At 39.9% G+C, this 12,307-nt stretch overlaps 1 long non-coding RNA gene across 1 annotated transcript in view; it reads right to left on the bottom strand.

The window, feature by feature from the left end:
- Positions 1-401: 401 nt before the first annotated feature.
- The window catches only part of LOC123373288, a 30,107-nt gene continuing 18,201 nt past the window's right edge, over positions 402-12,307 (bottom strand). The window contains exons 2-3 of the long non-coding RNA XR_006580643.1: positions 6,213-6,424; positions 402-857 (exon numbers count right to left, since the gene is read on the bottom strand). This is a non-coding gene — a long non-coding RNA (uncharacterized LOC123373288). The remainder of the gene's footprint in view (positions 858-6,212; positions 6,425-12,307) is intronic.

Raw genomic sequence — 12,307 nt, 5'->3', positions numbered from 1 at the left:
ACACACGCTCGCAGACACACAGAGAGAAGGATATTAATGACCTTGAACAAATGATTCCTTTTTCTTTCTTTTTTGTGCTGTTTAAATCCAAACCAATCTGGATGGTGTCCTGGGCAAAAATTGGTTTGGAGAAGCAAAGAAAAAATGTTGCTGTGGGACCTGGCAGGGACAGCTGCTTTATTCTAAGCAGCTCCTAGTTCTAAGCATCAAATATTAGAAAAGTTAAGTATACAACAGTCACTGACTTCAAATTAAGTGGTAATGAATGCAGATTTCCATGAAGATTCCACGAGTAAGTAATTACAGTTTTATTGCAATTGGAAATGGTGAAATAAACTCAGTCTCAACTGTCCCATACATGTAATTGATGAGTTAATTTGTCTTCAGCACTCTCACTGTTCTAATATTTCTCCATCGATGCCATGAAAATTAATAGGATGCAAAATGTATAAAATTATACCCACCAAGAAACCACTGTACTGTACCAGTGAGGCATATTTATTTCATCTGCTGATAGTACAGGGTCACCATCTTTTCTTTTTTTCCCCCTTCCTTTTCTCTGTGACATTTTCAGACTTGACATTCTGTGACATTTTCGGTTTAATATTGCTAATACTCTGGCTGCAGAATTAAAAAGTAAACCCAGAGGAAGGGTTGAATTCAGGCACATCAGCAGAGGACTACAGGGGCTCTTTCCTAACAAATATTTACATGTAAACAGCTCTCACATTAAAAGGTTTGGTTGAACTTTGTTGTTGTTGTTGTTGCTGCTGTTGTAGATTCCATTGCAATTCGCATCCTCTGTGAAGCCTGTGGTTTGCTAGGGTTCTTCTGAGATTCAGCCAGGAGATAATCAACTGGAATAAAAGAAACTGCTGTTCTGAAACATACCAGGGTTGTGCGTGGGGAGGGAAGGCTTTCATAGAAGGCGAAAGGAATGGCCTTCAAAGAATAATCATTCTTGCTCTCTTCCTTGCATGTATACAGAGATGAACATGCTTATCCCTGTCTAGCTAGCTGCTGTAGAAAGGTATCATCCACAATTCTAGAAGAAGCCTATATGATTCCTTCCAACTGCTGTATAGCCTACTGTAGCCCCGTGGACTTACCACTATTATATTCACTGCTTTGCATGATATTCTGCTTTATTATATTCAGCAGTTATGCATGGAACATACAGGCTTGCATCCTGTAAGACACTGGCTTCAGCAGATAGCATGAGGCTTGATGCCTACAAACTAGATAAACTTAGATAACCCATACACTTTGGGGAACTGGAGGTAGAGTGTAGGGGGGAATTGTGTCCATAATGACATCAGTCAACCACAGAATCATGAAGTAATGAGGAAGGTGATGGTGATGAGGAAGATAATGGCTAACATTTCAGGTTGTTCTGCCAGGGCTGGTGTGAGTATGGATGTCCAGAGGTACTTTCTGTATCATCTCTATCTACCTTACTGAGTTAGGGTGTGCATGACTTTGCTAAATGTATCAATACATTACTTATGTGTAAATATAAAAGAGTTCCTATAGTGTGAGTGTTGCACCCGTGGGGCCTGATCTTGGGACAAGAACCTTTCTACCCTTAAAGTAATAACTGGGAATTCTTATTCATAATTTACAGCGCAGACTACACTACGTGGCAATCCAGCATCTGTGGTTCATGAGACTTATATCTGTTTGGATAAGCGTGATGTTAGATGTATATCAAAATAAAAACTCTGTCGTGTGGAGCACCACTCTCAAAGAAATGCCGCATGGTTTACTAGCAGGGGGGCTAGAAAGCAGGGCTGTTTATGTGGGGAGAGGTGAATGAGAGTTTGCATCTGTTATGGCTGCTGTGCTCCAGATTTGAGGCATGATTCTACCCCATGGAAGTCAATGGAAGGTTTGTCATGGATTTCAATGAGAGGAGGAACAGGCACTTAAGTGATCCATGGGACTACTTGCATCAGGGCTTTAAAAATTGCACTAACCTTGTCTGGTTAGTAAATGCCTTGTTTAACCCCTATTTAAATATTGTTTTCAAAGCTTTAACATGGACTCAAGGCCATTTTAGACAATATAGATGATTGAAAATTTCCCATCAAAACTTTTCTTTTGCGGGCGGGAGGGGTGGGAGACAGAAAATGGCTTTTCCACTAAATTAAAAAAAATGCCTGGAAAAAATGTCCATTTTCATCTAGTTGCAGGTATTTGCTGAACAACTGAATCCCAAAGTTGGGGGGAGGGAGAGGGGTTCAATTTTTGGTGAAAAGTCAAAACAGAGGGTTTGATGCAAATGAAAATATCTTCATTGAAATGCTTCATGGGGAAAAAAATGACCTCTAGGAGACAGGGATCAAGAAAACATTTCTGCGGTTCTGCCAGCCTATTCCCACTTTACAGTGGAGTGTGCAGTGGGATGTGGTACACACGTGGTAAAAGATCATTTCCTAATGAAGGCAAGTTAGTTGGATGTTAATACAGGAAGAGCTGTAGCAAGCAGCTTGTTAGCATTCAGAGGACGGAACGGGGAGCCAGTATAGCATGAGAGCAGCCCCCACCCTCTTTTGCTGTCATCAACAGCTGTCTCCAAACCAAGCTGGGCTCAGACTGCCTAGTGATATAAACAATGAAGAGGGGAGAGCCCGAGAAAGATACAGGTCTTTAGACAAGCACAGCCCTCCTCTGGCGCATTGAGCTTTCCTTTTTATGGAAGCGAGCTGGAGAAGAAGCAATCATTTAAAGTGATGGGATGAAGCTTAAATAATAATAAGAATGTCATCGCTATTTATTTATATTTACTTAGATTTATTAAAAGCACCTAACCAAGTTCCAGGCACGTGTATAAATATTAAACATACAAATCAAAAGGCGGTACCACCCAAAGATGCCTGACAATAGAGCCCATTTAGTATCCCAAATGGCCCATTTAGCAGTTAACAACCCACCATAAATAATAATCTCCCACAACTAGCCATCTCAAATCCCCTGGCATACACCTGCCTGAGAGGAAAGATGAGCTTTGCTGCCCAGCAAATGCAGGTTGCGCCTATCTAACCAGTCAGGGCTGTGTCAGACTGTCTGACCACCCTCCAGCACGCAGTAAGCTGCAGAAGCCAAGAACAGATCCCCTATTTCCCAGGCCTATCCATGGAGCCCTGTGCACATGCCAGAGTTTGCAAGCTTGAGCTTAGCATTACTAATGCATCTATATAAATATCATCATCCATGGAGCTCATTAATATTTTCTTTTGCAGCGTGGTTGTTTTAATGATTATACTGCAAATACTGTAGAGGAGAAGTCTAAAACACTCATTTTCTCGTGATTTTGCTGAGCATTCAAGTATAAATAATAGCTGTTTTCCCCCTCCGCATCTATCTGCTGTCCTTGTCATATTTTTTTCTGTTGTAAAAGTAGTCTTCTGTCAGCATGCAGAGCTCCATCTATTTTTATTACTCTTCAAATTTCCTTGGAGCTCTAATTAGTTTAAAGGTAACAAAGATCAGACCTGTTACAAAAATAATTTCTTAAATGTAGGAGTAATTTTACGCTTGCCTTTTCATGGTGTCCAGACGTGTAAGTGTAGTTGCAGGCATATAGCTAAAAAAATATCAAAAGGGAAGAGTCTGAGTGGCTTAGTGGATACATCTCTTCTTATGTCTGCAAGCTGCTGGGTAACAACTAATGTGGCCATAACTTGTTATTGGATTCTTCCCACCCCATTATACTGTCTCCATGTTCTACTCATTATCATAGCAGAGACTCAACCCACACTGGTGTGATCAAGGGTCAAAGTTCAACTGAGCCAAGAGAAGCTTGTCTGAGCTGTAAGTCATTCTTTGCCTGCCTTATATTGGCTCCACCTTCCAGGAGCTGCATGGAAGCGGAAATCCTACATCATGGCAAATTACGTCTGCCAGAGCCTGGTTAGACACTAGAGTAGTCTTGCCCAACTAACCCATTCATTGAGTGGAACGAAAAGCTGGCAGAATAATAAAAAGTACCTATGTAAAACAGTTGAATTATGACCATATTTCATTATACCATTGTCATAAACAGATAGTTAAGGGTTAATGTCTCTTTTACCTGTAAAGGGTTAAGAAGCTCAGTAAACTTGGCTGACACCTGACCCAAAGGACCAATAAGGGGACAAGATACTTTCAAATCTTGGTGGAGGGAAGTCTTTGTTTTGTGTTCTTTGTTTGGGGGTTGTTCGTTCTCGGGACTGAGAGGGACCAGACGTCAATCCAGGCTCTCCAAATCTTTCTAAATCAGTCTCATGTTTCAAATTTGTAAGTACCTAGCCAGGCAGGTGTGTTAGTCTTATGTTTGTTTTCTCAACCTGTAAATGTTTCTTTTGCTGGAAGGATTTTTACCTCTGTTTGCTGTAACTTTGAACCTGAGGCTAGAGGGGGTTTCTCTGGCTATATAAATTTAAGTACCCTGTAAAGCATTTTCCATCCTGATTTTACAGAGATAATTTTTACCTTTTCTTTTTCTTTAATTAAAAGCTTTCTTTTTCAGAACCTGATTGATTTTTCTTTGTTTTAAAATCCAGGGAATTGGGTCTGGACTCACCAGGAGTTGGTGGGGGAAAAAAGGAGGGGGGATGGTTAATTCCTCTTTGTTTTAAGATCCAAGGAGTTTGGATCTGTGTGAAGCCTCTGAAGGCAACCCAGGGAGGGGAAAGTCTGGGGGAAAAGGAGGGGGGAATGGTTAATTTCTCCTTCTGTTAAGATCTAAGGGGTTTGGATCTGTGTTCCCCAGGGAAGGTTTTGGGGGGACAGGGAGTGTGCCAGACACTGACTTCTGGCTGGTGGCAGTGTTACCAGGTCTAAGCTAGTAAATTAAGCTTAGAAGGGTCCAAGCAGGTCCCCACATCTGTACCCTAAAGTGCAGAGTGGGGGAGGAAACCTTGACAACCATGTTCTAGCACTTTTTCATTTGCTAGTCACAAATACTTGTGCCAATGGACTATTTTACAGTGTTTGAGGAATTCGTATGAATACCTGTATTTGAGTGGGAAGTATATATTTGTGCATGAACAACACTATTCAATATTCAAAAATGTGTTTTTCATCATTCACCATTTTCCTGTTTAAAATGTCTGTCACCAGTTAGAAAAGGAAAATAATGCTATGTGACTTAGGTGACCATGAATAGTCAAAGCAAGTAGTGTGCAAACAAACCAGAGGTTGAAAATTGTTCCAGCAAATTGATGGACATTTGCAAATAACAAATACATTAATAGAAATCAGAATCAGTTTGGAAACAAGTTGTAAACTGAAAAAAGCTAAATTTGTCAGATCATTTATTTGTAATGAATAGTTCAACTGGCTCTATAGGTAGAGAAAGGCACGAGTCTGAATAATGAAAATAAAATGACATGAATATCATGTTATTTGGAACATTCTTTTGGAACCCACATTTCATTCATGGCCTAATTTGAAAAAAATGTGTGCGTGCAATTGTTGATGCAATTATGATTGTCCGAGCAAATTAGGTAGGTGTCCATACAAATAAACAGATATCACTGTCCATCCAAAAGTAAAATACCCAGATTGCTGTGGATCTGGCCAATAAGAAAAGAAGAAATTATTAGAAAAATCCAGAGACAAAAACAAGTGGGTTTTGTCATTTATTTAGAATCCAAACCTTAAAACCAAATCTAAATCCCTGAAAGGACCAGAGTTCAGACTGGAAATAAATGATAGTTCTCTTCCAACCTCTGCCCACAATCCAAGTTCCAACCATTAGTAATGCCAAAATGAGATGCCACGCACAGTGTGTTTGTGCAAATCTTAACAAAGAGTCATCCTTCTCCTTCCTTGTGAGCTTTGATGAGTAGTGAATTAGTAAATGAGGCCAACATTTAAGCTGTCATAATTAGATTTAAGTGTTGACCACTGGTGAGGACTCATTTATATATTTAGGAGTATATTTACTGCGTATTTGCACTGGCCCTGACTTCAGCTGAAACCCAGACAGTGATCCTTATGGCAAATGCTTCCAGGTGAGCAGGAGGAATTCGCCCTCTGTCTGAGCCAATAGCAGCTTTGTTAAGCCACTGCATCTCAGTCACTCTTTGCTTATCTCAAAGCCCTCACATTTCACTTCTTGTTCGAATCCTGGGAGAGTCCACCTAAAATTATTTTCGGAGCACGAAATATCCATAACACAAAACAACCCACACCATAATGTGACATGTTTGAGGAGCTGCACTTACGCAAGGTCAGAGCTGAGCAGGTTCGGGAATTGAATTGTCACCCCTACAGATGGTTCTTCCTCCAGGTCACAGCAGCAATGTCTTTGGCACAGGAGAGCTTTTGTTGCAGTTGTCTAAATGCATCTGGCCTGTGAACGCACACAGAGAAAACCTCCCAAAAGACACATGTCCACTGCTGCAAGTCACTTAATCTTCATGAGCACAGATAGATACTAGAGAAAAAGAATGCAAAGAATAACAGGAAAAGTAAGTAAAATGTTAAAACGGGGAAAGTAAAACAAGCAGGAAAGTCAAGGGAGTGACAACTCAGCACACAGTTAGCTTCTGAGTTATAACAACTGTCCCTAGCATTTTAGACAAGTGAAAGGATGTGTGGCTTTCATTTTGAAACCATTTCATTTTGTGTTCAGAAACAATGGTGGAAACGTGTCAAATCCTTCATTTGTTTAACAACCAAAAATCCGTTCTGGTCTTTCGGGATGCTCTACTGAAGGTTAAAGTTAATCTGCGGAGCAAACTGAGGGCTGCACACAAGCGGTAGCTGTTAAGGTTTTAGGAAAGCTATTTTTCTTTTAGTATATACCATTTGCTTCCACCCTCCTCCTCCTTTTTATGGGTAAACTCTTAAAGAAATGATGCATTGCACTGCAATTCATCCACAATGGACAGTGAAAATAGGGAGGAAAAACAACATGATAAAAAGACATTAAAATATACATTTCCAAAAGCAAGTTTCCTCAGTTTCTTAGGCACTCATGCATTCATAGTTTCCATTTTAACAGAATGACAAAAAAATTGTAAACAAAGTGATTCCTAGGGAAAAGCTATACTTAATGTGCATGCAAAAAGTTTTGTTTTGTCAAAACAACCTTATTTCCCCTGAAGAAGAAATGGGTTATTTTGTTGTGGATTGTGATGTTCCTGAAATATAGTAGCAGCATTTGTAAGGTGGAGTGATGGATTCAACCACACGGCATGTTTTGTTCTGCAGGACGCAGTTCAGCTCAATGATATTTTATTGACATAATGAGCTAGGCAATGATGTCAAAGTGTAAAAGAAACAGACCCCTCAAGTATCTGTCAGAAGTAGGTGTGATCTGCCCAGGATGGGGCATCACACTGTGTTTTGGGTTTTATCCCCCGTGTCCACTTGTCACTAGTGTCCATTCCTGATCTGGTGACAGGTTGTTACATAGCGGGATGCTGTCTTTGCTGTCTCTGTCCTTTCTCTGAGGGTTACATAGAGGTTATTTTGCTTTTTTTTTTCCCTCATAGCTTTTTGATGAAAAGTCTCTGACCCTTTGTGATGATCTGAGGCAATAACTTTTTTGCATTCCCTTCAGTGAAAGGCCCAATTGCAGACTCTGCAAATCGGCCACCCTAAAGGGGCCACACAAATAGATTAACTGCCCCTGGGGGAATACTCCTAAAGCAGGGGCAGCATGAAGCCAGCATGGCTAGCACTACAGCACCCCCTCTACGCAGCCCCTGTTTTAGGAGCATGCTGGGGGAGTGGTTAGGGCTGCGGAAGGCACAGCACAGAGCCTGGCCTGGAATGTTCACTATCCACTGCCAGTAGGGGTCTTTATTATACTGCGGCTGAGACTCCCTGTGCTATTTTACAGTGCAGTACCACAGTTACTACTGAATAAGGAATTCACAAGTTGAGAAACATAGTCTTGCTCACGTCTAAATACCTGTAAACCAGTGCTTAGCTCTTTGAAACTGTGAAGCTGTTTGATGTTTATTTTGATACCACAGGTTGCTTATATTCATATTTCATATATTATGCGTATCAGTCCTTAGAACATTAGTGTAATAATTTCTTGATAGCAGAGGAGTGAGGTTCATAAAATTACAGGACTAAACCTATTCTGAGATAAGTGATGTGTAATGATTTTAAATGTACTGATATCAGAAAAAACCAACTGGAAAACAAGTAAAAGGTAAAGCAAGTTGCTGCTGACATCCATAGTTTTGTGCCAATTTATCAAATGTAAAAATTAAAAAAACAAAGTTCCTTTTTATTTAAAATCTACTTTAAAGGGACACTATGAAAACAACAATTAGACTTGAGTGAATAATGCACAATAGTGTTAATGAACATTTAGTGGATGGATCTATCCATGTTTCTGTGCTTTTTTGTTTGCATTCATATGATCATTTGTATGGGTGTAGTTTTGTTTACACAAGCGTTTAGGTAATGTTGTGGTTTTTTAATGTAATACTTGTATCTAGTTACTGCTTTATAGCAGAAGTGTGATAGTTAAGGATGCATATTAGTTTTCATCCTAAGCCCGTCTGCAGAAACTTTCACTGGGTGCGATTTTCAAAAGCACCTAAGTGATGAAGATGAGACTGTTGCTCTTTAAGTCACGTAGGCACTTTTGCAAATCCCTCTCACTGCAGCATCTGAACACCTCACAAACATTAATGAATGTATCATCTGGACATCTCTGTGGAGTGGAGAACTATTATCATGCTGGATTTACACCTGGAGAGCTGAGACAGAGAGACTACGTGACTTGTCCAAAGTCACACAGGAAATCTGGGGAAGAGCTAGGAATTGAAGTGATATTTCCTGAATCCCATTACAGTGCCTACATCAAAAAACCTCTCCTTTGGCACTTCCTGATGTCTGCATACTAAGGCTTTGTCTACACTAGCCTTTTTTCCCCTTAGAATATTCCATCATTACTACCCACAGTGCAGTTCCACTGCTGATAGCAACAGTAGAATTGCTAGCCCTAAGTATTTTTAGCATTTTGTCATCTAGACTTGTTCTGAGCAGGAGTTAGACAATATGATGGTAAAAACAATGGTAGATGCCAGGTCCTTGTCTGTATTAAAGCCATCGCTGAAGGGCTGAAGTGGAGTTAACAGCAGGAATCTTGTATGGAAAAAGGGATAATGTAGACACAACCTAACTGTGCATCTTTAATGTTCTCTTAACATCATTTTTCTACTGGATAAACTTCTAGTCATTGTGTGAAGAAACACCAAGAACAACAAATAGCCAAAACAAATAATTCATGAATAGCCCATAGGCTGAAAGAGGCAGGCATGACAATTTTGTTAAGAATTCATGCACCAAAGCCTGTCAAAATCAAAGGAAAGATTCCTTTGATTTCCATCGGCTTTGGATCAGGCCAAATGGGACAGATTCATAGTTGGTGTAAATCAGCATCACTGATAGAGCTGTGCCGATTTATACTAGCTGAGAATCTGACCCAATAAATACACATGTAAAAATCAATTAGTGACAATTAGTAAACAGAAAAACAGCCCCATGAAAAATCCACCGCTGTGCATGCTCACACATTAATAACTGAGCATCTTAGAGTGGAGGATAGAGTGCGTGCAATCTATCACTGCAGAGTTTCATCAGCCCACATTCTGGTTCATTCTCTTTCACGAACCGAAACATTCAGGTGCGTCAGTCTAGGAGTTCAGGAAGATTTAAATGGGACTGCAGGAGAGGATAACAAAAGGGAAGCTGTCTCAGCAGACTGAGTCTCTGTGATAAGTATATGAGATATCTCAGGATAGGCAGTCAGGAGATCTGTGTTCTATATTTGTTATTAGAACCTCAGATGGACGGTTCTATTTTATTATTAAAAATCATCACAAACATGTGATGGAAAACATGTTAGAGAGCACTATTCCCACCCGTCTGTATTCAAACAACAGATTCAAGACAGCTACTACAGCAGTGGGGAGAAAGGGATTTCCATTTAGTGGAGAATTTTGACATTTCTAAATTTGGTATCATTCCAAATGGAAGCTAAAACCAAACATTTTGAAATTCTCTGCAAAAAGGAATGTAGCCCCAGCTCCAGGGCAGCCTGTCTGATGGGCTGCCCAAGAGCCAGGAACCCTGGAAGCCCTGAGGTATCTGACCCCAATGCTTTCTGGCAGGTGGACCGCCAAGGAGCTGGGTGGGCAAGCTAGCCATTAAACCAGGCAGGTTTCTGACAGAACCTGGCAGTTGGAGTCCTGTCTCCCCTCTGCCCATATTCTGTTGGAACATAATTGAAATCGAACCATCTCCATGAAACTTTTTTATTTCAATGAATCAGCAAATTCTGATGAAAAAATATTTTGCCTGAATTTTTTCTAGCAGCTCCAACAAAGAGTTCCTTTTTGTCTCTCTCTCTATAGACCGAGACAGAAACCTCCACCAATAAGAAAGTCTACCAGTGGTGGAGGTTCAGTCTGCAGAAAGCAGCTGTAGCCTCTATCCCATCAGGGGTCCGCAGGCTGACCAGACCTAAAAGACAGGGGCATTGTCTAGAAAATAGGTGTTAGGCTCAGAGTGGGTGTGCAGTGCTGTGCTGATTCAGCACATTTCCACAGCAGCCTGCACCTGAAAGGACACTAAAGAGCTGCCAGCGGAATTTAAAGTTGCTTCCCTGGCAGTAACCTTGATGGAGAGCAGCGGAAGGAATTGTGCCTGCCCTCTCTGATGGCAACGAATCCCATATGGGCCAGAAAGCCTGGCTGATATAAGGCAGTGTACATTTCTCTGCATCAGCAAAGGTGAATCAGACTCCTGGTATGTTTTCTTCTGTTGCTCTATCAATCATTGATGCTCAATAAGGAAGACATGTTCACATCCACTTCTAGACTCTCTCTTCCTGCACTTTCTCTACTAATACTACAAACCAAAAATGGTCTTGTCTAGCTCTGATAAAAAAATGTGACATTTCCCCCTAGAGTTGCTAGGTTTTATGCCTTTAGTGTTTGATCCGGCTACCAAAGTTTCAAGGAGGAGGGACATGTCATCTGATAAGTGGTCAGGTACAGTCATTCCAAGATGTCTGTGTTTGGTGTTTCTCAGCTGAACAGTGAAAGTGCAAAAAGCATGAGCAGAACAAAGTCTGAATGCTTTCATATCTACTTTTAACTCAGCAAATAATAATCCTGTTTTTAGTGATGACCAAGGCATACTTTTTAAAAACAAAATAAAAAATAATCAGCCAATCAATTTTAAAAGAAGCACACCAAGGACGTTTATGTAGAATATTAATAATGAACAAAATATCTATCCATAAATGTACACAGCACTGTACAAAGATAGATTAAGAAATGGTTCCCTCCTTGAAGAGAAAGCATAATTCAAAGGCCAGATTTTCAAAATGCTGGGTGCTGAGCATTTCTGAAAACCTGCCCCCAGATTAGACAGGACACAGGACAACAATCCAGGTAAGCAAGAGAATAGAACAGAATCTGGTTTTAGCCAAAGATATCTCAAGGTGCATTACAACATTTTGAGTTAGATGCTAGATAATAGCTACCCTTTTTAGGAAGGGTAGCTATTATAAACCCACCAGTAACTATGGACATTAGAACTTGCTTGAATGAAATAGGGAATACTAGGGCTAACCCTATGCTTTCCAGAGCGTGTCTTCAGATCTTTAACTTCCATGTATATATCACAGATTGGAGAAAATAATCTTGATGAATATCTCATCCAAACAACACTACCTATGTGATGGAAGTTCCCACCTACAGCAAATATTGAGTATAGCCCTAAATCCAACCACTATAAAGAGTTAAAAATATATTGTAGGCCTGTTGTGAACAGATTTTTTTTTTATTTATACATTTGGAATATACCATTGTTTTAAAGATACAATGCTCAATTTCTGAATTGTTCTGGTTTCTGGCTTCCTCTGCTTGAAATGGGTCTTGAATGTCATATAATACAAACAAAATCTGTTGTTTGTAAACCTTCTTTCATAGTATAATTAGCCAGAATATCAAAGAATAGATTTTTCTGGACAAAGAAGTGAACTCTTATTCTCAACAGTTTACATTTTGGACTTTATCCCTAAAATATGCATTGGATAATCATCATATTGAATCATCTACCATTTACCAGTAACCAGAAAGGGACTAATCTATTTATTTATTCTGGAAGTTTTAACAGGTTTACAAATCTTTGCCTTGTAAATATCAAAGACAAAACAATAATCATTACAACAGTGAGCTTTGTTTGAGAGAAACATTATTCAGTAATATAATCATCAGATCTCTCTAGTTAACAGGGTGTTAGCATATTATAGAGTGAGCATATTTACACTAGGGACTTT

Source organism: Mauremys mutica, chromosome 6, assembly GCF_020497125.1.
Source record: "Mauremys mutica isolate MM-2020 ecotype Southern chromosome 6, ASM2049712v1, whole genome shotgun sequence".
Taxonomy (NCBI): Eukaryota; Metazoa; Chordata; order Testudines; family Geoemydidae; genus Mauremys; species Mauremys mutica.
This window is presented reverse-complemented; position numbering and strand designations above follow the sequence as displayed.